Raw genomic sequence first — 26,739 nt, 5'->3', positions numbered from 1 at the left:
CTTGGCATCTGCATTCTGAATTATGTAGACGACTGGCTGATCCTAGCGCAGTTCCAGGAACTGGCAGTTCAGCACAGGGACATCGTCTTAGCTCATCTGTTGTTGAGGCTCAACGCCAAGAAAAGCATCCTCTCTCCCACTCAGAACACTGTCTATCGGGGCATCGTATGGAGTTCAATCACAATGCGGGCACAATTGTCTCCCGCTAGTATTGAGTCCATTCAGATCACCCTGAGCAAAGTCAGGCTAGGTCAAGGTTGCACTGTTATCAGTATCAGCGATTTCCAGGTCTCAGGGCGAACGCGTCCACGGTGATCCCTCTGGACCTTCTGCTCATGAGACCGCCAAAACCCCTAGGCTAAATAGGGTTACGCGCCTCAGGCTTCGTTCCCTTTCTATGTGGTTCAGACCCCGGTTTTCTGCCTTGGGTCCCACTCTAGGTGCGTCTTGTTGTCGCAGGCTGCTGGGGTAGCGTCCTTAAGTGGTCGTCCAGCTTAAGGGGATAGGAGGGTCGTCAGCTCGGTTGTCACAGTCACTGTCTCGGGTTGATGGCTGTATTTCTGGCCCTGAAATACCTTCTGCTGAGGCTGCCATGTCTTGGTGCGGGTGGACAATACAGCGGTAGCCTCTTACATAAATCATCAAGGAGACCCACGTTCTTGTCAGCTGTATTTGTGACACGTTGGGTTCTCCTTAGGGCCCAGGGCAAGCTCCTGTCACTCAGGTCAGTTATATCCCTGGATGCCCGTATATGGGAGCAGATTTACGGTCCAGACAGAAAATACCAACGGGGCAGTTAAGAACTCCACCCTAAGGTAGTAGTTGCCCAGAGTTCGCCAGCAAGGGTTTTTGCCTCTTACAGATAGCACCGCGCTGGCCGAACAGGGCTTGGTTCTCGGAACTAATCTCTTCCCTCGACGGCTCGCCTTGGGCGATTCCGAAGAGGAAGGATCTTCTATCTCAGGCACAGGGCAATATTTCATCCCTGTCCCAAATTGTGGAATCTTTCATGTTTGGCCCCTAAGGGTACCAACTGAAGGACACAGGGCTCTCTCCTGAGGTTATCGAGACCTTTTTTAAATGCCAGGCTTTTTCCACTTGGAACAAGTTTGGGTGAGATCTTAGGGCAGAAGAGGACCTCTTCGCCTCTATGAATAGCGCAATGTCTCCTCTACTTCTCCCTGAAATCACCCAGCCCCCTTGGGTCTGGACGTTAAGACACATACATGACCCAGAATGCGTCTGTATGCATTTCTTTCCCGGTTTCTCTGCTCCGGGAGTCTTGGCGATGTTCACCAGCAAGGGTCTTGCCTCCTATTAATGGCTGCGCTGGCCGAACAGGATATGTTTCTCGGAGCTAATTCCTCTCCTCGGCGGCTCGCCTTGGGCGATTCGAACAGGGAGGACCTTCTCATCCTTGGCCCGAATTGTGAAACCTTTCATTCTGGCCCCTAAGGGTACCAAATGGGGTTCACGGGGTTTTCTCTTGGGGTTATCGAGACCATTTCAAGTGCTAGGGCTCCCTCCACTTGGAACTGATCTGGGTAGATTTTACAGGGCAGAAGAGGACCTCTTAGCCTCTGTTGATAGCGCAATGTCTCCTCTACTTCTCCCGAGTGCGCCCAGTCCCCTCGGGAGGGGCTGAGCGTAGTAGCGCAAATGCGCCTGCATGCGTTTCCTTCTACTAAAGTTCTTATTACAGAACCAGCTAACTGCCAGTTTGCTTCAGTTCTGGATTTTCTGTAGAAAGAACTGTCAGCGGGCACTTGCCTCGCCACTGCCAGGTTCTATGTGGCCACTGCGGTTTGCCACGGCTTGGTGGGCGGGGTGCCCTCAAAGAGGCCTACGAGGCGCGCGGTCAAGCTTCGCCAGTAGGTTTCAGGGCACACTCTACCAGAGGGCTCTCCTCCTCTAAAACCTTGGCTAGAGGTCTCCCTCTGCAGCAAGTTTGTGATGCGGCAGGTTGTCCTCTCCGCACACATTCATTAGATTTTTATAGTTTGGATGTTTTGCCACTCCGGGCTCTTATGCCCTTGAGTCCACATCTCAAGCTCATGTCTGGACAAGTTTGTGATGCGGCAGGCTGGTCCTCTCCGCTCACATTCATCAGTTTTTATGACAAGTTTGTGTTGCGATAGGGTTCTCTTCGCACACATTCATCGAACTTTATGGGCTAGATGCTTTGCTACTCCGGACTCTTATGTCCTTGAGTCAACATCTCAGCCCATGCCTAAACAAGTTTATGATGCGGCAGGCTTGTCCTCTCCGATCACATTCATTGGACTTTTTTAGTTTGGATGTTCTGCACTCCGGGCTCTTATGCCCTTGAGTCGACATCTCAGCTCATACCTGAACAAGTTTGTGATGCGGCAGGCTGGTCCTCTCCGCTCACATTCATCAGTTTTTATGACAAGTTTGTGGTGCGATAGGGTTCTCTTCGCACACATTCATCGAGCTTTATGGGTTAGATGCTTTGCTACTCCGGGCTCTTATGCCCTTGAGTCGACATCTCAGCTCATGCCTGAACAAGTTTGTGATGAGGCAGGCTGGTCCTCTCCGCTCACATTCATCAGTTTTTATGACAAGTTTGTGGTGCGATAGGGTTCTCTTCGCACACATTCATCGAACTTTATGGGTTAGATGCTTTGCTACTCCGGGCTCTTATGCCCTTGAGTCGACATCTCAGCTCATGCCTGAACAAGTTTGTGATGCGGCAGGCTGGTCCTCTCCGCTCACCTTCATCAGTTTTTATGACAAGTTTGTGGTGCGATAGGGTTCTCTTCGCACACATTCATCGAACTTTATGGGTTAGATGCTTTGCTACTCCGGGCTCTTATGCCCTTGAGTCGACATCTCAGCTCATGCCTGAACAAGTTTGTGATGCTGCTGGCTGGTCCTCTCCGCACACATTCATCAAAATTGAATGGTTTAGATGTTTATGCTACTCTGGGCTCTTATGCCCTTGAGTCGACATCTGAAGCTCATGTCTGAGACCTCTCGCGTTTCTGTGAGTACACTGCACAACCGTAGGGGTCTGGACAGCCCCAAGTGTGGCGGCGTGGGTATTGCGTTCCCCTGTAGCGCTTAGTAGTGCAACATCGTAGTGAAGCTTTTTGTAAAGGGAACGTCTCGGGTTACATGTGTAACCCTTGTTCCCTGAAAAAAGCGGAACGAGATGTTGCGCTGCTTTGCCGCACTGGGACGTCCCAGGACTGCTCTTCAAAAAGAATCTGATGACACCTGGTGACGTATCCATTTATAGCCTGGCCTCAGCTGCATCTAATGATTACATCAGCCGAGGCTATAAATTCCGGTCAATGTTCATTGAGGTGTTCCACACATTATTCAGCTCGGCTCACAGCTAAAGCTGTTCCCCGTAGCACTTAGTAGCGCAACATCTCGTTCCGCTTTTTTCAGGGAACAAGGGTTACACATGTAACTCGAGATGGTTTAGATTGAATGAAGCCAAGATGTGTTCATGTAAAGCATGCTTTAAAGCAAGGTTCCACTTTCTTATGGTTGCATTGACACTGCAACTATACTTTCTTTGTCTTTGATTGGTGTTGTTGTACTGTGTTGAAGTACAGAGTAAACCATTTTATCTCAGATGCATAGATTGTTGTAAAGAGGATGAACTCCGATCTACAAATTCTTTGTAAATAAATCTGAAAGCCTAAATGTCCTGACACTGTGTATTATGTTTAAACTTGGACTACGTCATAACAGCCATTCTTAAATGTGCACTCAGTAACTTTTGTCTTTGTAGCAGCTTGGATGCAGCATCATTTAAAATCAATAGTTTACAGTTTCAGATGCCATTGTATACATTTTTTAAACACAGTCAGTCATCAATGAGAATGTCAAATTACAGGACAGTTACTGAGATTAAGTGAGTAGTATTCAGCTGGTCATGTGATTCCAAAATGGCAGCCCCCATGTGCGGACCCTCTTCGTATAGAATAAAACAGCTTTTATAAGGTTACTGATATGACTGGAGTCTTGTCTTTAGTAGTTAAACTTTTTAATTAGGAGAAATTACTGAGAAGACCTTTAAGTAGCAAATGGGGACCGCCTGGGAGTTGGGGGCCATGGGCATGAGACTGTGCATTAATGCAGCACAGATTAATGGCTCTGAACTCTGGTTGTATCCATTGCATGATGCACGATGGTGGAGGTAAAGCAAAATCTGGCAATGAACTGTGTTTTCCCATAACATCAGCTACTGATGCATCATACATAACCCACATGTTTTATCTGCATTGAAAATCTTTCTGTGGTCTTCCAAATGAAACTATGCTGTGCTAAATAAACTTTAATTATATTCATCTAGCATTTATTGCTTTATAAACCCTTTTCACAGACTGCGATGATGCTTTTCCGGTTTATTTCATCTAGCAAACTTTTTAATATTTAAAATGTTTGTATTATTTGGTTCAGATGTATAACATTAGTCTTTGTGTTATATTAACCTGACATTAAAAATAATAATATAAAAAAGTCAACACTGCTGTGATAGATTTTCAAAAATCAGCTGCAGCTTTCTATCCCGACTGCCGTAATGACACGGCTCTCTATTTTGTATTTATTTTTTCATCTCTTGGAAAGCTTTGGAAACATGGTAGTGTATTTTTTTTAAGTTGTTGTTGGAGCAAATGGGAATGCAAAAATAACATTTGATGTTGTTCCCTATTCACTGCTACAGTGTCCACCCACTTTTTCACATAGGTATTTTGTATTCACATTTATTTTTCTAATAGGGGTTTAAATAAACTGTTAACAAGGACTAAGACATGAATCAGATTAACCAGCTCCAAGTTAAATCACAACCTAAACTTTGATTTGAAGCAAAAAAGTATTTGATAATCAGACAAAAAGGCAAAGAGACAAGACTGTGTACATAACGTCTTTAATGAGAGAATGAACCGCAATCCCACAGAGCACTGTAAATTATATAATCAAGTTATAAACAATAGAACATAAAAATCTAATGACTTAAAGTTGTTGTTAAAATATATATTTTAAATGTATTGCAAAATATTAAAATATATACTGTACAAATATAACAAGTTGGAGAGTCTATGGAGTCGATTACATCATTCACAATTCGACATTGGAGTGGGTGGAGTTCTTTTGCATTGGTTTGTTATGTATATAATGTGTATCCTTATATAAACATCTAGGTAGCAGTTAAACATTTATACTAAATATTTATTCCAATTAATTAATATACCAAATTCGCTGAGTATTAAATACGTTGACCATCACCGAATACCATTTTGACTTTGGAAAAACCCTATTTAATAATAATTAATCCTTCTGCAGATATTGTTGCATTTTATGTCACTTTGAATAAATGACGAACTGTAAAATGTCTATTCGGCTTGTGTCTGACTTTAGAAGCCTAGAAACATAGCTTGTATAAGTCATATAGACCACTCTTGTAGTGCTTTATGGAGCTTCAATGCTACTATTTTGTTCTTTTTAGAGCTTGACAGATGTCGTCACCATGAACTGTGATTGCATGGAAAAGAACTGCACAAAAATCTCCACAATTATACCTTTTGGGTTAAGCAACAAAACAATCAAACAAACAAAAATAAATAACAATATAGCTGCAAGCAGCAATGTGGATTCCTCCCCAAAATGGAAAATAATAAAAAAAATTGTTTAGTAGAGGGTTGGTGTTAAACCCTCCCGATGGAAGAATCCTAAAAAAACATGTCTTTCTGTCTGAATCCTAAATGAAAATGTATGGCTCTGGATGGCTGATTGTTTCTGCTTTCAGTTTCGGTATAAAAAAAATAACTAGTGGCTAGCATTTTCAGATTTGGCCCAAGTTCAAACAGCTGTAATTCAGTCATCTTTTAGCATATCAGGTGACATTTTGCATGGTACTTAAGAGTGATATAATGTTGAAGCATGTTAGGTTTGACATTTCATTTATTGACACATATATATTGAGGCAATGTGGACATTTACATAAATATGCCCCTTTCAGCCAATTTATGTTGTATTAATTTTTGATAAGTAGCAAACTGAAAGACTTCGATTCTATACACTGGTACCAAATTTCAAGTCAATTGGATCTACGGTTCAAGAGAAGAAGATTTTTGTAGGTTTTCCCAAATTTTCACTGTACAGGAAAATCAATCATGGTGGAAAGTATGGGTCCTTGAGGCTTTTTTGTTCCCAATAAGAAATGAGGCATGTACATCAAGATTCAGAAGAATTGGACAAATGGGGTGGAAATGTCATCACTTTGAAAATAAAATTGTTGGGCGTGGCCTGTAGCGCTCCCTATGGGCAAATGTGGGGCACTCTTGGTTTGGGGGTACGCGTTGCCCTGAAGTATCAATGTGCCAAATTAGAACATTTTTGAACGGAGGAATCTAAATATACAGGTTTGAAATGGCACATGGGTAAATAATGACAGAATTGTAATTTTGGTGAACTATTTGAATTTGAAATCAGGATACTTGAAAACAGCTCATTTCACAACTTTGAATCAAAAGTGCAACAAAAAAGTAATGAACACATTCTGAAATGTTATTTATTTTCTATATTTTTGGTACATTTTATATAAATGCACACATATCAGTGTCAGTATGAGGATAAAGAATATTTTTAATAATCTTATTTCTTTTGGGAGACAGTGCTGTTGCATCCTGAGACAAATGTGTTTGAAGTTCCACTTTTTACTGTTTCCCCTCAGAGCGGAGCTCAAGCAGAGAAGCACAAACAGCAGCAAGGGAGAAATTCTCTCAGAAGGTAGTGAGTAGGCCCTAGAGAGACACATTTAATGGGCTGTGAACAGAGTGTGATGAAACGATTTAGCAGCAAGCTGGTGTGTTGAAGGGGGCTTTGACAGTGCACCTGGTTAAACCGTTCACATAAGAAATTACAACACATGTGGTGAGAGAGGACTGGCAGTATACTTCTCTTTTCTGGTTTTAGATTTTAAAATTGTGTACTGACCACCCAGCTCTTTTTAGCTTAAAAATATAATGCTTGTCTGCAATGGGGAAAGATGCCGCTGACTGGGGTAAGTTGTGCCACTTTATTTATTTTCTTTTTTTTATTGCAATATTCATATAAACTGAAATTTTGAGGTGTTTTACCTCTTTGGCAATCATCATCTTTTTAATAACTTTTATATCATAAAATAACTTTAATTTAAGATTAATAGAATGTTTTCTAAAAGTTTGTCTTTTGGCAGATCTTACCCAGGGAATGAGGTCAGAGGAGCCAGGTTGTGTCATTTCCTTTACCTGTTTATTGGTGAAAATATAAACAACACAGCCCATATTATCTCACTTTTTTAACAGTTTGAAGACCTGTTTTATGACAGAAATAACAAATCAAAGATTACATTTCATTGCACCCTTAAATTTAGAACATATAAAAACTTGTAATGGTCATGAGCAAGTAAGAAGACATCTGCTCTCCTAGAACAATATGGAGTTTTATATTTGTGTTATATTCCTTTGCCAACTTAAATCTATTGAATTATCCATGTCACATAAAAATAATATTGTCTCAACTCACTGTATAAATATTATATTGCCCAACCCCAAGACTAGTGGCTCATCTTACCCCACAACAACCATTTGGGGGAGGGGGAGGGGGGGGGGGGGGTGCTTCACAAACAACCATTTGGGGGAGGGGGGGGGGGTGCTTCACAAAACAGACTAAATACATTTTTATATTTTGTTTAGCTGTCACATCATATCTAATAAGAGCACAAACTATAACTGTATGAATGAAATGACTGCTCTTGTTACTGAATTTCCTGTTCCTATTGCTGATGGCATTCTACAGGAATGTTTGTAGCCAGCTAGCCTGCTTAGCATTGCTTATTCTTATACATTCATAATTTTATCCTTTGTTATTTTAACGCATTTCTTGTTTTTCCTCTTTTCAATTGATTCATCTGTGTATCTTACTTGTTACTGCTGGTGCCTAGCTCAAATCTGTGTTTGTAGCCTGCTAGCTTTTTTTTAGCATCTATCTGTTATCAGCATTTAATCCTTAACATCTGCCATTTTTCAGCATGCAACGAGTTTCCCCTGCATTATTCTCTTATCGCGATTCAACTGCGTCCATTTTCCACATGCATCCGATTAAACAGTGCACACCTGTTTTTCTTAGAGATCACTAGAGATAATGTTAAAGAGGTGTGTGAACTTGCAAAAATGATGTCAGACACTGTAATATGCTTTGGCCCCTTCCCTGCTCATCGTGGTGACAAGGTTTATAGTAGATTAGTGTCACTGAATGGCTGGATTTCTGAGTGGTGTCTGGAGAATAGCATAGGATTTATAGACAATTAAAGAGTTTTTAGGGTAGACCTGACCTGCTAAAGACAGACAGACTCCATCTCTCTAGGGAAGGCGCCGCTCTCCTCTCTAGTAATTTGGCTCATAGACTTAATATTGACAGTATTTGACTAAATGTGGCCTAGATATCTCAAGGCCCTGATGCTGGCATATAAAACAGTCACTGGGTCTGCTCCAGCATACCTTAAAACATTTATGCAGAGCTACGTTCCCACCAGAAGCCTGCGGTCGGCTAAGGAACATCGCCTTGTCGTACCAAAACAAAGAGGCACCAAAACACTTTCCCGGACTTTCAGTTTCATCATACCACGGTGGTGGAATGACCTTCCCAACTCAATCCGGGAAGCTAACTCACTCTCTATCTTCAAAAAACGGCTAAAAACACATCTTTTCCAAAAACACTTAACCGGTCAATAAAAAAAAAAAAAAAAAAAAAAAGAATTATATATATTTACATTTCTTGTTGCACTTAAATCTGTTTTGTATACTATTATGATGATAGTGAAACTTTGTAATATGGCACTTTTTGTACCACTGTCTCCCTAAGATGATTCGCTGATGTTCTTCCTCTTTTGTAAGTCGCTTTGGATAAAAGCGTCTGCCAAATGAATAAATGTAAATGTAAATGTAGGTCAGGAAGCAGACAAACTGGTTAATCCAAACGTCTGCTAGCTGCCTTGACACGTCAGACAGGTTACATGATCTACCAACACATAGAGATTGAATCACCTAGATATCTCAATGAGACTCAATGAGAAAAAATTTGATTAAGGTCAAACTTGAAAAAAAAAAAAAAGAAGATAAATATTATATGAAAGTAGGGCTACTAAACATTAGATCTCTTTCAAACAAAGCACTAATTGTAAATTTTATAATTACAGATCATAGTTGATTCAACCTGATTTAAGATTAATTTATTAGTTTAAATGAATCTACTGATGAATTAAATTAATCTAAAGGTTATAGTTATAAACATGAGCCTCATCTGAAGGGTCGAGGAGGAGGTGTTGATTCAATTTACAGTTTTTTACAATTTACCTCATCTCTTGTATGCTGCGATCAGCTAATGCTACTCAATCTATACCATGCTATCTGTGGAATAATTAAGGCTTCTCAACAACTTCTCTGGTGATGTAATGTGGAATAATGAAGGCCTCTTTTAAACTTCTTTTGTTGGGTAGCTGCAGCTGTTCCCTGTTCTAAAGATGTTCTAAGGAATCTGTTTCTTGTCTCTCATGTTTCGCACGTAGTTCAAACATGTATGTCACCCCCATATAAGGTAAAGAACTATTTCATTTGGTGAGGGTCCAGTGGAATGTGGTTTTCTGGACCATATAACAGAATACTGAAACAATAAACGTTGAAGAGAGATTTTGATACCGTTGAGTCTGTGTCATCTCTTTCGTCCCTCAGCTGAGCCGTATCGAGACGGGGATTGCAGATCAACAAAATAAATTAAATACATTGGATGACAAAATTATCTAACACTATCATTCAGAAAAATTTTTTCGACCACTAAAGATAGCTTCGCTAATAATCTTCCAGATTTATCTCATACACTCAATAAGCCCCAAAGTCTAAAAAACTTGATGAAATAACAGAAAATATAAATTCAGTGTTCTCTAGCACTCTTGTTCCCCTTCTGTCACTCACTCGACATTGTGTCGATGTAGGGACACTAGGAGTCTCTCTTGAGAGCCTCGGTTACCGCTTATCTTTGAGAAAAGGCCAATGAGAATTGGCGAACAGAATTTGCATGCCACTCCCCCAGACATACGGGAATAAAAGGAGGGAAGCGTGCGTCTGTTCTTTTTCTTCAGAGCAGAGCGGTTGTGTTTCACCGAGCTGAGTAAAACCCACTGCTGTTCCACTCACCTCTAAAGAGCATACGCTGTTGGAAATACAGCACATTTCATCAGCTTTTTTCTTCTTCTGCATGCCAGTGCAGACTACGCCCCTGAGCGCTTTGACAGCCCTCTAAAAGAGTACAATTATAACAACATGGCGCCGCAGATGGCCGCCTCGGTGTGGAGCTCTCCAATTCTTTTGTTGTTTTTGTTAGTTTGTCCTGTGTTTAGCAATCTTTTACCAATCAGTTTTACCAGGGATGAACTGCTGAACATTCGGCAGCACATACCAGATAATCTTTTCCCGGTTTTTCAATATTCGGACGTTTTGCTGGACATTTTAGTTGGAGGCGCTGCTGTGTTGTTTAGATGCGCTACGAGACGCAGGCGAGGGAGACGAGCTGGCACGCTGGTTAAACTCCGTCAGCGCGGCGTTCGAACAGCACTGCCGAGCATTCATCTCGCAAATCTCCGCTCTCTTCCCAACAAAACGGACGAACTACATCTCCTCACACATACTAATAAGGACTTTTCAAACTCTGCCTCACTGTGCTTCACTGAAACCTGGCTGAGTGAAGCCATTCCGGACAGCGCATTACATCTGCCGGGCTTCCAGCTGTTCAGAGCGGATTGCATCGCGGAGTTAACGGGGAAAACGAGAGGCGATGGAACATGCTTCTACATCAACGAAAGTTGGTGTACAGATGTAACAACACTAAAGAGGATGTGCTGTCCTAATCTGGAAGTGCTCCTAATTAACTGTAAGCTGTTCTACTCGCCGCGGGAGTTTTCTTCGTTTATTCTGGTGAGTGTTTACATTCCTCCAAACGCGTCTGGGAACTTAGCGCTGCAACAGCTGGCTGATCAAATCTCAGACACAGAACAACAATACCCGGACTCAGTCATTATTATTCTTGGGGACTTTAACAAAACAAATCTCACACGCGAACTGCCCAAATACAGACAGCACATTACATGCCCCACCAGAGACAGGAATATATTGGATCACTGCTATACAACATTAAAGGATGCATATCGCTCTGTCCCACGTGCAGCTTTGGGACTCTCTGATCACTGTCTGGTTCATCTTCTCCTGACCTACAGGCAGAAATTTAAATCAACAAAGCCAGATGTAAGGACTATAAGGAGATGGACTAATGAAGCAGAGCTGGAACTACAAGCCTGCTTTGACTGCACTGATTGGAGTGTTTTTGAAGCTGCAGCTACAGACCTGGACGAGCTCACAGATACTGTTACATCATACATCAGTTTCTGTGAGGATATGTGCATCCCTACTAGGAAATTTTTATCATTCAACAATGATAAACCATGGTTCACAGGAAAACACAGACAGCTTCGTCATGCCAAAGAGGAGGCTTACAGGGGTGGGGATAGAGTCTTGTATAATCAGGCCAGGAACACACTGAATAAGGAAATCAGAGTGGCTAAAAGAAGCTACTCTGAGAAGCTGAAAAGAAAGTTTTCAGCTAATGACCCTAAATCAGTGTGGAGTGGCCTGAAACAACTTACTAATTACAGGACTCCTACCCCCAACACTGTGGCGGACCAACGACTGGCTGACGACCTGAATGTGTTTTACTGCAGATTTGAAAGGCCCGATTTCACACCCCACATGCACTCGGACCTTCATTTCACACAACCATTAACACATCCTGCAACCCCCCTCCTCCCCCCTCCTGCTACACTACCTGCACTCAAGATCTGTGAGGACGATGTGTGCCGTGTCTTTCGGAAGCAAAGGTCAAGGAAGGCTCCAGGACCAGATGGCATCTCACCAGCTTGCCTTCGTTCCTGTGCTAACCAACTGACCCCATCTTCACTCAGATCTTCAATAGATCACTGGAGCAGTGTGAAGTCCCATGCTGCTTCAAACGCTCCGTTATTATCCCCGTCCATAAGAAACCTAAAATCACAGGACTTAATGACTACAGACCTGTCGCCCTGACATCTGTGGTCAAGAAGTCATTTGAGAGACTGGTGTTGGCCCACCTGAAGGACATCACTGGACCCTTTCTGGACCCCCTTCAATTTGCTTATCGAGCAAACAGGTCTGTGGATGATGCAGTCAACATGGGTTTGCATCATATCCTGCAACATCTGGACAGACCGGGGACATACGTAAGGATCCTTTTTGTGGACTTCAGCTCAGCTTTCAACACAATCATACTAGATATACTCCAGATTAAGTTAAACCAACTCCCTGTTCCCACCTCTACCTGTCAGTGGATTACCAGCTTTCTGACGGACAGGCAGCAGCTTGAGAGGCAGGGAAAATTCACTTCCACCACCTGTACCATCAGCACTGGTGCCCCCCAGGGGTATGTGCTCTCCCCACTACTCTTCTCCCTGTACACCAATGACTGCACCACCAAGGACCCCTCTGTCAGGCTCCTGAAGTTTGCAGACGACACCACTGTCATCGGCCTCATCCGAGATGATGATGAGTCTGCATATAGAAAGGAGGTTGAACGGCTGGGTTTCTGGTGCAGTCAAAACAACCTGGAGCTGAACACACTCAAAACAGTGGAGATGATTGTGGACTTTAGGAGGAACACCCCAACATTGTCCCCCCTCACCATTCTAAACAGCACTGTGGTAGCAATGGAATCATTCAGGTTCCTGGGCACTACCATCTCACAGGACCTGAAGTGGGAGATACACATCGACTCCATTGTGAAAAAGGCCCAGCAGAGGTTGTACTTCCTTCGCCATTCAACTTTCTTCCCGGAGGTGCATGATGAGCTGACGAAGTCGTGGAGTGCACCTTTCACTGCCCGAAACTGACTTCCTCGCTCATACGCTGTCACTACCCTTAACGGCAGGGTATTCCATGTGCCCGCAAAACGCCGCCACCTGGCGGGATCAACCGTCACTCCCCTCCAAGGCCTGTAGGTTGATGTCGTCTCTGGCGACCAAGACCTCCCGGACCCAGAAGGCTCCCAAGTGCCAAGTGAGTTTTTCCTGTCCCCTCACGTGTTCACGAAAGTCGCAGAGGCAGCTCTTGCCCTGTTAAGGGAAGTGGGCATTCGCATACTGAACTACCTCAACACCTAAGCCGTTTAGGGCTTTGGGTCAACTTGGAAAAGAGCACGATCTCCCCAGTTAAGAGCATCTCTTTTCTCAGCATGAAGTTAGACTCAGTCTCAATGACAGCATCTCACAAGAGAGCACTGAGTACGTACTGAACTGCCTGAGTAAGTTTAGATCGGGCACAGTGGTTTCACTGAAACAATTTCAAAGGCTCCTGGGGCATATGGCATCCTCAGCAGCAGTCACGCCGCTCGGGTTGATGCATATGAGACCGCTTCAGCACTGGCTTCACACTCGAGTCCCGAGATGAGCATGGTGCCACAGCACATACCGTGTGACCCTCATCCCTTCCTGCCGTCACTTATTCAGCCCTTGGACAGACCTCTGTTTTCTATGGGCAGGAGTCCCCCTACAGCAGGTGTTCAGACACGTTGTAGTTACTACAGACACCTCCCAATAGGGCTGGGGTGCCGTGTGCAACAGGCATGGAGCCGCTGGCTCCTGGAGAGGGCGACGGCTGGGTTAGCACATCAACTGCCTGGTGTTGCTTGCAGTATTTCTTGCCCTGCGCAGAATTCTGCAGTTGTTCTGTGGCAACCACATGTTGATTCGTTCAGACATTACAGCGACAGTAGCGTATATAAATCGCCAAGGTGGCATTCGCTCTCTTTGCATGTCGCAACTCGCCCGCCATCTCCTCCTTTGGAGTCAGCAGCGGCTGGGGTCGCTGCACGCCACTCATGTCCAGGGCAAACTAAACACCACAGCGGATGTGCTGTCACGACAGGTAACGCTCAGCGTAGAGTGGAGGGGCGGCAGTGCAGTGGATGGTAAGTCGTTAGGGAAGCATGACCTGATCATCAGTTTCCTTAGAGGTGCCTGGAGGTTGAACCCTCCTAGGCCATGCCTGTTCCCCTCATGAGATTTCTCCTCTGTCCTCTCGGGCCTTCGGAGAGCCCCGTTTGAGCCACTAGAATGAGTCAATCTAAAGGCCCTCTCCTTGAAGACGGCCCTCCTGATTTCACTCACTTCCATCAAGAGGGTTGGGGACCTGCAAGCGTTCTCTGTCAGTGAGACTTACCTGTAGTTCGGTCCGGCAGACCCTATGTGCACAAGATTCCCACGACCCCTTTCAAGGATCAGGTAGTGAACCTGCAAGCGGTGCCCCGGGGAAGAGGCAGACCCAGCCTTAGCGTTGCTATGTCCGGTGCGTGCTTTGCGCACCTATTTGGATTGCACGCAGAGCTTTAGACACTCTGAGCAGCTCTTTGTCTGCTTTGGTGGACAGCAGAAATGGAACACTGTCTCCAAACAGAGGCTTTCCCACTGGATCTTGGAAGCCATTGCATTGGCCTACCAGACCCAGGCCATGTCCACCCCCTTGCGGGTTTGAGCACACTCTACTGGCATCCTCGTGGGCACTGGCCAATGGCACCTCTCTAGCAGACATCTTGCAGAGTGGCGGGCTGGGCAACATCTAATACCTTTGCAAGATTTTACAATCTTCGGGTTGATCCGGTCTCGTCCCGTGTTTTGACAGGTCTGAACACCTAGAATTCGGTAATACAAAACAGTATTGTATTGCTTGCGCATAGTACCTTTCCCCTACCCTGAGGTGAAGATGTATGCTCTACTCCCCCAGTCAAGTCCACAAGTCACGGACCCTGGGTGTCCTTGCTCCCTAGCCCGCTGGCTCCGAATTCAGCGGAGGAAGTTCCCAGCTAGACCCACCGCAGGCACCGACATGCTTGTACTGGAACAGGTGCTCCACAGGTTCTGATTATTCCAATAATCTCCTGTGATGTATTTTCCGTGGTACGGTTCCTCCGTGGTGGACCCGTGTCTTTTTTGGGCAGAGTCCCCTCTGCCCCCCGGTCGCTGTGTTTGTAGAGCTCCTCCCCCTCGAGACAGGACCTATCACTGTGCCACTTCCATATGTGGCTGGTAAGCCCATGTGACTTACTTTGCCACATGATAACCTCCCCTACTGGGCAGGATGTGGTCTCCGTGGGGGTATTTTCCCCCTGAAAGTATAAGATAGGAAAAGAATGCCACCCAATGCGTGTTATAGCGTTAGATGGCCCCAGCCGCTTCTAATACTCTGTGGAGAGAAAACATTCAGAGAGAAAAGGCAGCGGCTGGCATGGCCTACTACCATGCTAGCAAATCGCTTCCCCCCTCAGGAATGTGGGGAACAATATTACGTCGTTTGGGGCACTGGGGAAGGTTACGTGCAGTCTGAATCACCTGCTATTTTGCACGCATCAGCAGTCCATATAACACGGTTCAGTATTGTGGCGTTTTTAGATAGGGACCCCTAGTGTCACTACATCGACACAACATCGAGTGAGTGACAGAAGGGGAATGTCTTGGTTACTTTCGTTAACCTCCGTTCCCTGATGGAGGGAATGAGACGTTGTGTCCCTCTTGCCACAACCCTGTACTAGCCGCTGAAATGGCCGGGACCTCTCGGCTCCTAAGCTCAAAACCTGTCTGAACAGATGCACGCTTCCCTCCTTTTATACCCGTATGTCCTGGGGAGGAGCATTCAAAATCTGTTTGCCAATTCTCAGTGGCCTTTTCTCAAAGATTAGAGGTAACCGAGGCTCTCAAGAGAATCTCAGGTAATGGAGGTTACGACAGTAACCGAGATGAAAGTGTTGTCCCCATCGATTAAAAATAATTAAAGAAACAAAGTCAGCACCATGGTACAATGAGCACACTCATGCTCTCAAGACAGCAACTCAGAAAATGGAGCACAAGTGGAGGAATACAAAATTAGATGTATTCCGCGGTGCATGGAAGGATAGTGTCTATAGCTACAGACAGGCACTAAAAGCTGCCAGGTCAGCATATTTTAGCAAACTCATAGAAAACAACAACAATCCTAGGTGTTTGTTCAGTACTGTGGCTAAATTAGTTAGGAATAAAGCCTAAACTAAAACAAGACATTCCATCACAGCACAATAGTAATGACTTCATGAATTTCCTTACTAATAAAATTGAAATAATCAGAAAGAAAATTGGAATTATGCAATAATCTGTCACAGTACCTCAGAAAACAGTGTCTCATAATTTTCTTCACTTGCAACTTCAATCCTTCACTGTCATAGATCAGGCAGAGCTAACAAAACTTATCGAAACATCAAAAGCCACAACATGTATGTTAGATCCAATACCAACTAAGCTTTTAAAAGAGGTATTCTCTGTAATCTCAGAACCTCTTCTTAATATCATTAACTCCTCGCTATGCTTAGGATATGTCCCAAGAAACTTTAAAATGGCAGTTATCAAACCACTTATTAAGAAGCCATATTTGATCCTGGAGAACTGGCTGATTATAGACCGATTTCAAATCACCCATTTATGTTGAAAATACTAGAAAAGGTAGTGTCCTCCCAACTATGTTCATTTCTACAGAGAAACAGTATATACAAAGAATTTCAGTCAGGATTTAGGCCCCATCACAGTGCAGAGACTGCACTTTTCAGTTACAAATGACTTGCTCTTTTCATCTGATCATGGCTGCATTTCACTTCTAGTGCTTTTAGATCTTAGTGCTGCCTCCGACATGATAGATTAAAACATTCTCTTGAATAGGCTAGGGAATTATGATTGCATTTGTGGACTTGCATTAGCATGGTTTTGGTCCTATTTAACAGACCTCTACCACTTTGTCTATGTAAATGAGGAATTGTCAAACCAAACAAAAGATTTAGTTTGACAAGTATGAAGTGCCACAAGGATCAGTTTTAGGGCCTCTTCTTTTCTCTTTGTATATGCTTCCCCTGGGAGATATTATCAGGAATCATGGAAAACATTTCCAATGTTAATCTGACAATACCCAGCTTTATATTTCTTCAAAACCTGACGAAATTTCACAATTCTCCAAAATAGCAGAGTTTATCAATGAAATCAAAGATCGGATGGCCAGAAATGTCCTTCTACTCAATTCCGACAAAACAGAGGTACAAATTATTGGACCAAAAACCTCAAAAAACAAGCAACTGGACTTCCGGTGGCGTCAGAGAGATGACAAGCGCTTGAAAGTTAAGCTCCGTCGGATTGTTGCAATAAATCCCGATTTACATAACCAATTCCGATATATTCGGAGTTTTTCAGAATGAGTACAGCAACGAGACACAAGAACACCTCCAAAAATGAGAATTCGAGAGAAAGAGACGATAAGAAACGATCACCTAGCCCTACTAGGCCTGCTAAATCTAGCCTGCGTGCTCCCGAATTTACTGAAGTGATGGAAGAACTGAAATCGTTAAGAAAAAGAAAATCAAGAGGGGCATAAACAGACAAAAATATCAGCTGACAAAAGTGGAGACCTCGGTTGAGGACTTAAAATGCCAAATAAATGGTTTGGAGAGCAGAATCGGGGAGACGGAGGAACGGATCAGCGCTGCTGAGGAGACGGGGATGAGACACGAAAGAGCGCTACGATATCTACTGGAATGTGAGGCGGATCTCACATGTAGATGCGAGGACTTGCAAAATAGACTTCGCCGGAATAATCTAAGAATATATCAAGTTCCAGAGGGCTGTGAAGGAGAAAACACGGCGGAATTTGTTATGGGAATGCTCACCACAGTTTTACAGCTACCTCAGGACATGGATATAAAAATTGAAAGGGCACACAGGGCCCTTGCAGCCAAATCGAAAGACCCCGCCGCACCCCCGAGATCGATAATATTGAGATTCCTGGACTATACTGGTTAAGGACGCTAATCTTACGAAAAGCCTGGTCACAAAAACAGGTCCTTTACAACGAGAAAAGGATCTACTTTGACAACGACTATTCAGCCTGATTTGCAGAGGAAGAGAGCGCAGGTGCGAGACGTAATTAAACAGCTCAAGATGAAGGATGTGCGAGCTCAATGTATCTATCCAGCACAGATAAGGATCTACCTGGAGGCGGGAGTCAAAACTTTTCCTACCCTGATGGATGCTGCACCACCCCTGCGGGACCTGGGAATTAAAGTTCGAGTGGATGAACGAGACCGACAAACGAGAGAAATAACGAAGGCTAGATGGTCAGTACAAGGTAAAGGTAGACGGGGATCGAGTAGTACAGCGCTGCTGTCCGATGCGGATCTTCAAGCATTTTTGCAGAAGTGAATCGCTTAAATGTAAAAGAGGTACATTTAAACTGGATATTTCTGTTTTAGAATGTGAGAAAACTAAAAAAATATATATTTTGTTTTTTATTTATACTTTCGGGATAATAATTGATTTTATTTTTATTTCTAAATCGACGGATGCTTGCGGACATTTTGCTGAGTGTAAATCACTCTTGGAGGCGGCCGTGTTTCAAAAATGGCTGCGCGCACTTGGTGCACATCTGATACCCCAGGGAGTCAGCGTCACAACTCCCTGCCCTTCTTACATCGGGATTTGGCCTACTGAAAAAGAACTTGGCCGAATGGATGTGTGGAAGTCTTGTTCGTGTACATAGTTCCTGTTTTTGTTTTTGTTAATTGTTTACCCTTGACAGCTAAAGTGTTTTTTTTTTGTTTTTCTATATTACTGGAACATACTGGTGACTAGCACATACAACATTTATACCAGTGTCAATGGATAATTTAATTTGTGTCAGTTATAATGTGAAAGGATTGAGCAGCCCAATTAAAAGAAAGAAAATATTTAATCAGCTTAGAAAAATGCAATGCTCTATTGCATTGCTTCAAGAGACCCACCTGTCTGATGGGGAACATTTAAAACAGAGAAGGGAATGGGTGGACCAAGTTTACAGTGCCTCATATAACAAGGGGAAGAGAAGAGGTGTTGCAATCATGTTTGCCAAGTCTGTTTTTTTAATATGGAGCAAGTATACAAAGATAAAGAGGGAGATACGTCATGGTAGTTGGAACAATTTCAGGCAATAAAATTACTATTCTTAATCTCTACGCACCTAACGAGGACTACCCACAATTTTTCAAGAATGTTTTCTCTCTTTTGGCACAGAAAGGTGAGGGAATGTATTTAATTGGTGGGGATTTTAACTGTGTATTAGACAGTCATGTTGATAGGTTACCTGCAGAAAGGGGATCACAGTCAAAAAAAGTAAAAGCTCTTTTAGGAATAATGAGAGAATTAGGTTTAACAGATATTTGGAGACACTTGCATCCTAAAGAGAAGGATTTTACCTTCATGTCACATGTGCATGGTAGTTATTCTAGAATAGACTTCTTCTGTACATCTAGAGCAGATTTGCATAAAGCCAAAGAATGTTATATAGATCCCATAACTATATCTGATCATGCTCCAGTTAGGCTAAAACTTCAGTTAGGACAAGAAAAACAATTTAAATACTGGAGATTAAATGTCTCAGTAATAAATGATTGTAAGGCGAAAGAAGAAATAAGACAACAGCTGATTGAATACTTTGATATTAACGATAATGGACTGGTTACCCCATCCATTTTGTGGGAGGGGGCCAAAGCAGTGATAAGAGGTAAAATAATAGAAATAACATCCAGGAACAAAAAATTGAGATTAGCCAAACAAAATGAGATAGAGAACGAAATCAGGAAACTGGAAACTGAACATAAACAAACAGGTAAAATTAAAACTCTAGAATGTTTAAGGCAGGAAAGAAATAAATTGAATGATTTGCTTACATATAAAGCAGAGGGGGCACTCAGATTTGTAAGTAGAAAATACTATGAGATGAGTAATAAAGCTAGTAGGCTCTTGGCCTTTCAATTACGTAAGGCTCAAGCAAGCAGGGTAGTTTCAAAAATCAAACACCCAGACACCTCAACAATGTTAACACAACCAAAGGATATAGTTAACGCATTTGAAGATTATTATAAAAAATTATATGAAGGCCAGAAGTTAATAAATAAGGAGGAAAAAGTTAAAACATTTTTGCGAACAACTGAATTAAATAAACTAACAGAAGAAGCAGCAAAGGAAATGATATCCCCTATTACAGAAGAAGAAATAAGGGAGACTATTGCAAATTTAAAAAACAATAAGTCACCGGGGGTGGACAGATTCCCGGGAATTTTACAAGGCATTTGTAAATGAATTGGCTCCTAATTTATGTAAGATGTTTAACTATGTATTACATGATGAAGACCCTCCACATTCATGGTCTGACGCTAATAATTACTGTAATTCATAAAACTGGAAAAGACCCTACACAATGTATGGCTTATAGACCAATAAGCTTACTATGTCAGGATATGAAAATTTTAACTTCAATAATAGCAAACAGAATTCAGAAGCATGTTAAAAAATTGGTCAAACCGGATCAGACTGGATTTATTAATAAAATATATGGAACAAATAACATAAGAAGAGCTTTAAACTTACAACAAATTGGAAAAGATTTGAGTAAAACACCCTCAATGCTTCTCAGTTTAGATGCTGAGAAAGCATTTGATAGGGTGGACTGGGTGTTTCTGGAACAGACTCTTAATCATATGGGCTTTCATGATACTTTTGTTAAATGGGTAAAGATTTTTTACAAAAACCCAAAGTCAAGAGTTCGAGTTAATGGTCACTGCTCAGAGTTTTTTAAATAAGGTAGGGGAACTCGTCAGGGAGATGCAATGTCTCCAGTCTTATTTGCTCTTAGTATTGAGCCACTAGCTGAGTTAATAAGGAACAACCCCAGAATACAGGGGATAACAGATAAAGGAGGGAAGTGTCATAAAATATCGTTATACGCTGATGACGTATTACTATTCATTGAAAACCCTGTTTCATCTGTCCCGGCCCTTTTAGAGTGTCTTAGAGACTATGGCTTAGTTTCTGGATATAAGGTACATGCTGAGAAATCAGAGGCAATGATGATTTCAGGATGTTGGCCCGATCAGTTAGATAATGAAGTATCTTTTCGATGGTCTAGTAAGGGTTTCAAATACCTAGGTGTTACCCTTACACCCATGGCATCACATTTATACTTGGCAAACTACACACAGCTTTTTGAGATCATAAAAAAAGATTTGGCGAGATGGGAGATACTACCACTCTCCATATTTGGAAGGATTGAAACAGTGAAAATGAATATACTACCGAGACTTCTCTTCCTATTTCAATCTCTTCCTGTTTTGGTTCCAGTCTCAGCTTTTAACATACTAGAAAAATGGATTTCAAAGTTTATTTGGCAAAATAAAAGACCAAGAATAAGACTTAAAATACTTATGTCAAATAAAGATAGGGGGGGTTGGAACCTTCCTAATCTTAGATACTATTATTGGGCTGCTCAACTTAGGGCTATGGCTGCTTGGCTTGGCATCGATAAGGAGGCAGAATGGGTTAATATTGAACAGAATTCACTTCCTGGAGTCTCTTTGACAGTTCTGCCATTCATGGACTTGCAAGCACAGAAACGAGTGAAGAAAACAAACATATGGATAAAGCATACTGTCAAAATTTGGTCCACAATACAAAAAAAGTTTAGAGGAGTAATAACCTTATCACGTGCAATACCTATTAAAGGTAACCCAGATTTCCTCCCTTCTATATGGGATAGTGCCTTTAATAGGTGGGAAGAGAGGGGTTTAAAGATAATTAATCAAATTTTTGATGGAGAAACCATAAGATCTTTTTCTCAATTATGTGATAGGTTTACACTGAGATCTAATGATCTCTTTAGATATTTACAATTACGACATTATATCACAATTCATAAACATTGGGACATAATTAAAAGAGCTCCAACAAATGTTGAAAAATATTTTATCAATATTATTGAACATGATCTACCTACCAAAAATCATATAGCACATATTTATGGGAAGTTAATGCAGGATCAATCTGATGACACGTTTCATATAAAAAAAAACTGGGAACTAGAGTTAAATACTGTAATAGATGATGAGATGTGGATAAATATATGTGCTGGCTGTCATAAGGGTATCAACAGTCAAATGTGGAAGGAATTTGATTGGAAAATGAAAATGAGATTCTTTAGAGTTCCACTGGTGGTTGCCAAATTTGACAGTATTTCACCATTATCACAATGCTGGAGAGATTGTGGGACAGTGGGGGACTATGTGCATATATTCTGGGAATGCCCCAAAATACAAGTGTATTGGCAGGGGGTTAAGAGGGAAATTACTAAAGTTTTAGAAAGAGATATTCCAATGCGCCCAGATTTTTTTTTGCTTGATGGTTTCCCCTCAGATTTGTTCAGTAAATCTGACTTATATGTATTGCATATATTGTTAATGGTAGTTAGGAAGATAATCACTGTGAATTGGATGAAGGTGCACGAACCCACGGTGACAGAATGGAAACTTAGACTGAAACAGATATACATATTTGAGAAGATGACTGCTGATTTGCAGCTAAAATCTGACTTTTTTCGACAGAAGTGGGCATTAATTGAAAATTTGCTTGAAATAAATAGACTTAATACATGTTAATGTTTGAACAATGCAGATAATGTTCTGGTATGTGGCGTACTCTTTAGCTGTCAAGGACTGTTGTATTTATTTATTTATTTATTTATTTATTTTATTATTATTATTTTTTATTATTGTTTATAAGAAAAGTTCAATAAAAACACAGTTCAAAAAAAAAAAAAAAACAAGCAACTAAACTATAATTTGACTCTCAATGGATGTACTGTTACATTGTCTTAAACAGCAAAGAACTTATATTATAAACTAGATATTTGATACAAATCTGTCCTTTGAAAATCAAATTACCAATGTTTGTAAAACAGCATTCTTCAACCTCAGAAATATTGCAAAATTATGACACACGCTTTCTTTGCTGATGCCGAAAAACTAATTAATGCATTCATGAACGCAAGACCAGATTATTGTAATGCATTACTGAGAGGATGTCCAGCAAGATCAATAAATAAACTTCACAATTGGTTCAAAATGCAGCAGCCAGAGTGCTGACGAGAACCAAGAAATATGATCATATTAGCCACATTTTATCATAGTTACATTGGCTACCTGTTACATTTCGTATTCATTTTTAAATTCTGTTAACTACATACAAAGCTTTGAATGGTCTGGCTCCGCAGTACTTAAGTGACCTTTCACCATGTTATATTCCATCATGTTCATTACAATCACAAAATTCTGACCTATTAATAGTTCTTAGAATATCAAAATCCACAAAAGGAGGTAGATCCTTTTCATATTTGGCTCCTAAACTATGGAATAGTCTCCCTAACACTGTTCGAGATGCAGACACGCACTCAGTTTAAATCTAGACTAAAGACTCAGCTATTTAGCCAGGCATACACCTAATTTATCCATCAACTCACAATAAGGCTGCTTTAGTTAGGTTTGCCAGAACCAGAAAAATGTATCATGATCTATAACTCTGCAATAAATTGAATGGCATCTATGCTTATATTATTCTTTTTGTATCCCTGTCTCAACTTGGGACTCCAATCCTTAGGTCACCAGAACCGTGTGGATCCAGCTCCATTCCTGCTTCGTGTTGGACTCCGTTGCTACGTGTCTCTGAGTTATGATTACTAAATGCAGTCAGTGCCAGCCAAAAATCACTTCAGTCTATTACAATGGACTTCAGAGGATGAACTGATGCCAACTCCAACCATAAGACATGGGATACATCATGTGCCATTGCCTGAAACTTGGACTTAGGATAGACCTCACAGAAATGACCGGCTGGTTGAACTGCGATGCGCATCATTGATCTCTGCCTGCATCACCTCGGTATAATAATGGACTACACTCTTATAATGGAATACATAGACTATAAATTAATTGCCAACAAAGCACTTCATCAGCCAACTAACAAAGGACAAAGCATCTATGTGAAATTCTGCAGTTAATCCAGTATTGACTTCAAAGACATTAGTCATTAATCTTACAGTTCTTACAAAATTTTTAAACAGTGACCCTTAACACTTACTTAGTTTATCATTGTAAACCATGACTTGTACTATACATGTATATAGGAGACCAGGGTAAAATGACTTAATTATGTATAGTACAAGTCATGGTACTACATAATTAAGTAATATTGTCATTATATTCATGATGTTAGACAGAGGGGAACTGGCCCACACAGTGAGCCTGGTTTCTCCCAAGGTTATTTTAACCAACATTTTATGGAGTTTTGTGTTCCTTGCCAAAGTGGCCTTTGGCTTTGTGGAGTGGAGGGGGGTGGGGCCGGGTCGGAATATCGCGCGCCCTGTCCCCAATCGGCCTGATGAGGCGTGCGAGGGATAAAGGCGGCCAGTGACGATGGTTCGAGAGAGAGAGAATTACGGGCATGTCCGTCATGTGTGTTTATGTTTGTACTTTTGGTTTAAGTTTACATTAAATTATCATTTATATTGACAAGCCGGTTCTCGCCTCCTCCTTGCCCATACTTAACTGTGTTACAGGCTTGTTTACTGGGGATATAAATACAATTATTATTTAATTACTTATTTTCAAATAAAATTCACAATCATATTTTATCAAACTACACAATGATGACTCTAAGACATTATAGATATTACAGTTTCATTTTCTGTTAATGCATGATTTTCTGTAAAGCTGCTTTGAAATTATGTGTGTTGTGAAAGGTGCTATACAAATAAAAATTACTTGACTTGACTTGATTGCTAATTTATTTTTTGTATAATTGTCTAAAACCCAGCACTGTCTCATTTTACCCTGGTCTCCTATATACCACTTGGCAGTAGAAATGTGTCAGCAGGTAGATATTTTGTTGTTCCTTTATATATATTATATTATTTAAAATATATTATATTATACAACAGTTAATTCGATCCTCAAATCTGATTGGACGAGAGGCGTTCTAAGAGTGCTGATAAAGGAGTCATTTCAGCACTGGGACATTTAACTGTTTGTATCACTCCACTTGTGTTTGTGGCATTCTAAACTAAAGTGTAAGAGCAGTGCAGATATGTTGCATTAAGGTGTGGGGATTTTGCCAACAGATGGCAACAAAAGATTGTCTTTTTTGTGTTTTGAGTGAGCTGAGTTGACGTTAAGAGTCTCTCACTCCATTATCTCTCGGATTACAAAGCTAAGAAATAGAGTTAAACTAACATCTTTAGCATTATTATCAATCACAGCTGAGATTTGCAACAGATGAAGTAATCACACAAGCGCAGGGTGCCTACCCGATACCAGAGTTTCTGAGTTGGGAGAAGACATAAACTTTCAACATGGCAGAGGAGAGTATGGTTTCTATGACACTGACAGCTGTATAAATCACTAATAAAGTGTCTTGCCCACAAAATGTTCAGGGGGACCCCCACTTTCTTTTACAAAGAAGAAATAGGATGTATTTGACCAAAATTCTATTATCTTCTGCAAGCTTACTAGAAAAAATAGAATTCCCCAAGAAATATGCAAGGAGGATGAACCTGGAGCCTCCATGTTTTCTATCCAACAACAGAACACTTGTCCAATAGCATGTCCGATCCACCCCGCCCCAGGGATGGGGGGTATACGTCATGCCGGTGGCACCCCGGCCTGAGATAACGCTGGGAGGAGTGTGGAGCACTATTTTACAATACTCATGCATCAACCCCAGCGGCGCGACCGCTGCGGAGGCTGCATATACCCCAGGAGACTATGGAAATGTTTTAGAGGAACTGCCGTGCTTGGCTTGAAAAAGGTGAGGCATTTCAGCACTGACTTGAGACTGAGTCTAACTCCATGCCGAGAAAAGTGATGCTCTGAACCGGGGCTAGCTTGCTCCTTTCCCAGTTGACCTGAAGCCCTAGGTGGCCTGAGCACCAGGTCCCTGTGGGCGCATAGTAACTCTCGGGAGTGGGCCAGGAGCAGCCAGTCTTTGAAGTAGTTTAGTATGCGGATGCCCAATTCCCTTAGCAGGGCAAGGGCTGCCTCTTCGACCTTCGTGAAGACGCGAGGAGACAGGGACATGCAGAAGGTGAGGACCTTGTACTGATACGTGATAGAGATGTAGTACGCGTCCTTCAGGTCTACCACTGCGAACCAATCTTGATGCCAGACACAAGATAGAATGTGTCTTTGCGTGATAATTTTGAACGGGAGTTTGTGCAGGGCCTGGTTGAAAACTCGCAAGTCCAAGATCGGTCGTAAGCCACCACCTTTCTTGGGTACGATGAAGTAAGGGCTGTAGAAACCCTTCTTCATCTCGGCTGGAGGGACAGGCTCTATCGCGTCTTTGAGTAGAAGGGTCTCGATCTCCGCATGCAGGGTGTTGATGTCTTCGCTATGCACTAAGGTAAAACGGACACCACTGAAAGGGGATGGGGGCCTGGGGAACTGAATCGCTAGCCTAGTAGCACACACCTCATTATGTCTGCTTGGACTCTGGTTTTCATATAACAGCTGTTGGGTATGTGATTACAGAGCATATCGCATCCAACAAAGCATCAGCAGTCGTCAAAAGGTGAGATCATGACACATGTAATTAAAGTCATGTAAAGACAGTCACTGTCGTTATAGATATGATTAACTCCAAAGACACTTGAACATATTTAGGAACACGTTCACACACAAACACACACACATTTTAGTAGTAGATATATGAGCAAAATAAGA

At 41.9% G+C, this 26,739-nt stretch overlaps 1 protein-coding gene and 1 long non-coding RNA gene across 2 annotated transcripts in view; one reads left to right on the top strand and one right to left on the bottom strand.

Moving 5' to 3' along the window:
• Nucleotides 1-23,668, top strand: part of LOC127620842 (uncharacterized) — a 94,850-nt gene extending 71,182 nt beyond the window's left edge. Inside the window, exon 6 of the long non-coding RNA XR_007967818.1 lies at nt 23,621-23,668. This is a non-coding gene — a long non-coding RNA (uncharacterized LOC127620842). The remainder of the gene's footprint in view (nt 1-23,620) is intronic.
• cacna2d3a (calcium channel, voltage-dependent, alpha 2/delta subunit 3a) overlaps nt 1-26,739 on the bottom strand; it is a 487,702-nt gene that overhangs the window by 352,234 nt on the left and 108,729 nt on the right. The gene's annotated exons all lie outside the window — the stretch shown is intronic.

This window comes from Xyrauchen texanus, chromosome 27 (genome assembly GCF_025860055.1).
Source record: "Xyrauchen texanus isolate HMW12.3.18 chromosome 27, RBS_HiC_50CHRs, whole genome shotgun sequence".
NCBI lineage: Eukaryota > Metazoa > Chordata > Actinopteri > Cypriniformes > Catostomidae > Xyrauchen > Xyrauchen texanus.
The sequence above is the reverse complement of the archived record's forward strand: the minus strand, read 5'-3'. Positions and strand labels throughout refer to the sequence as shown.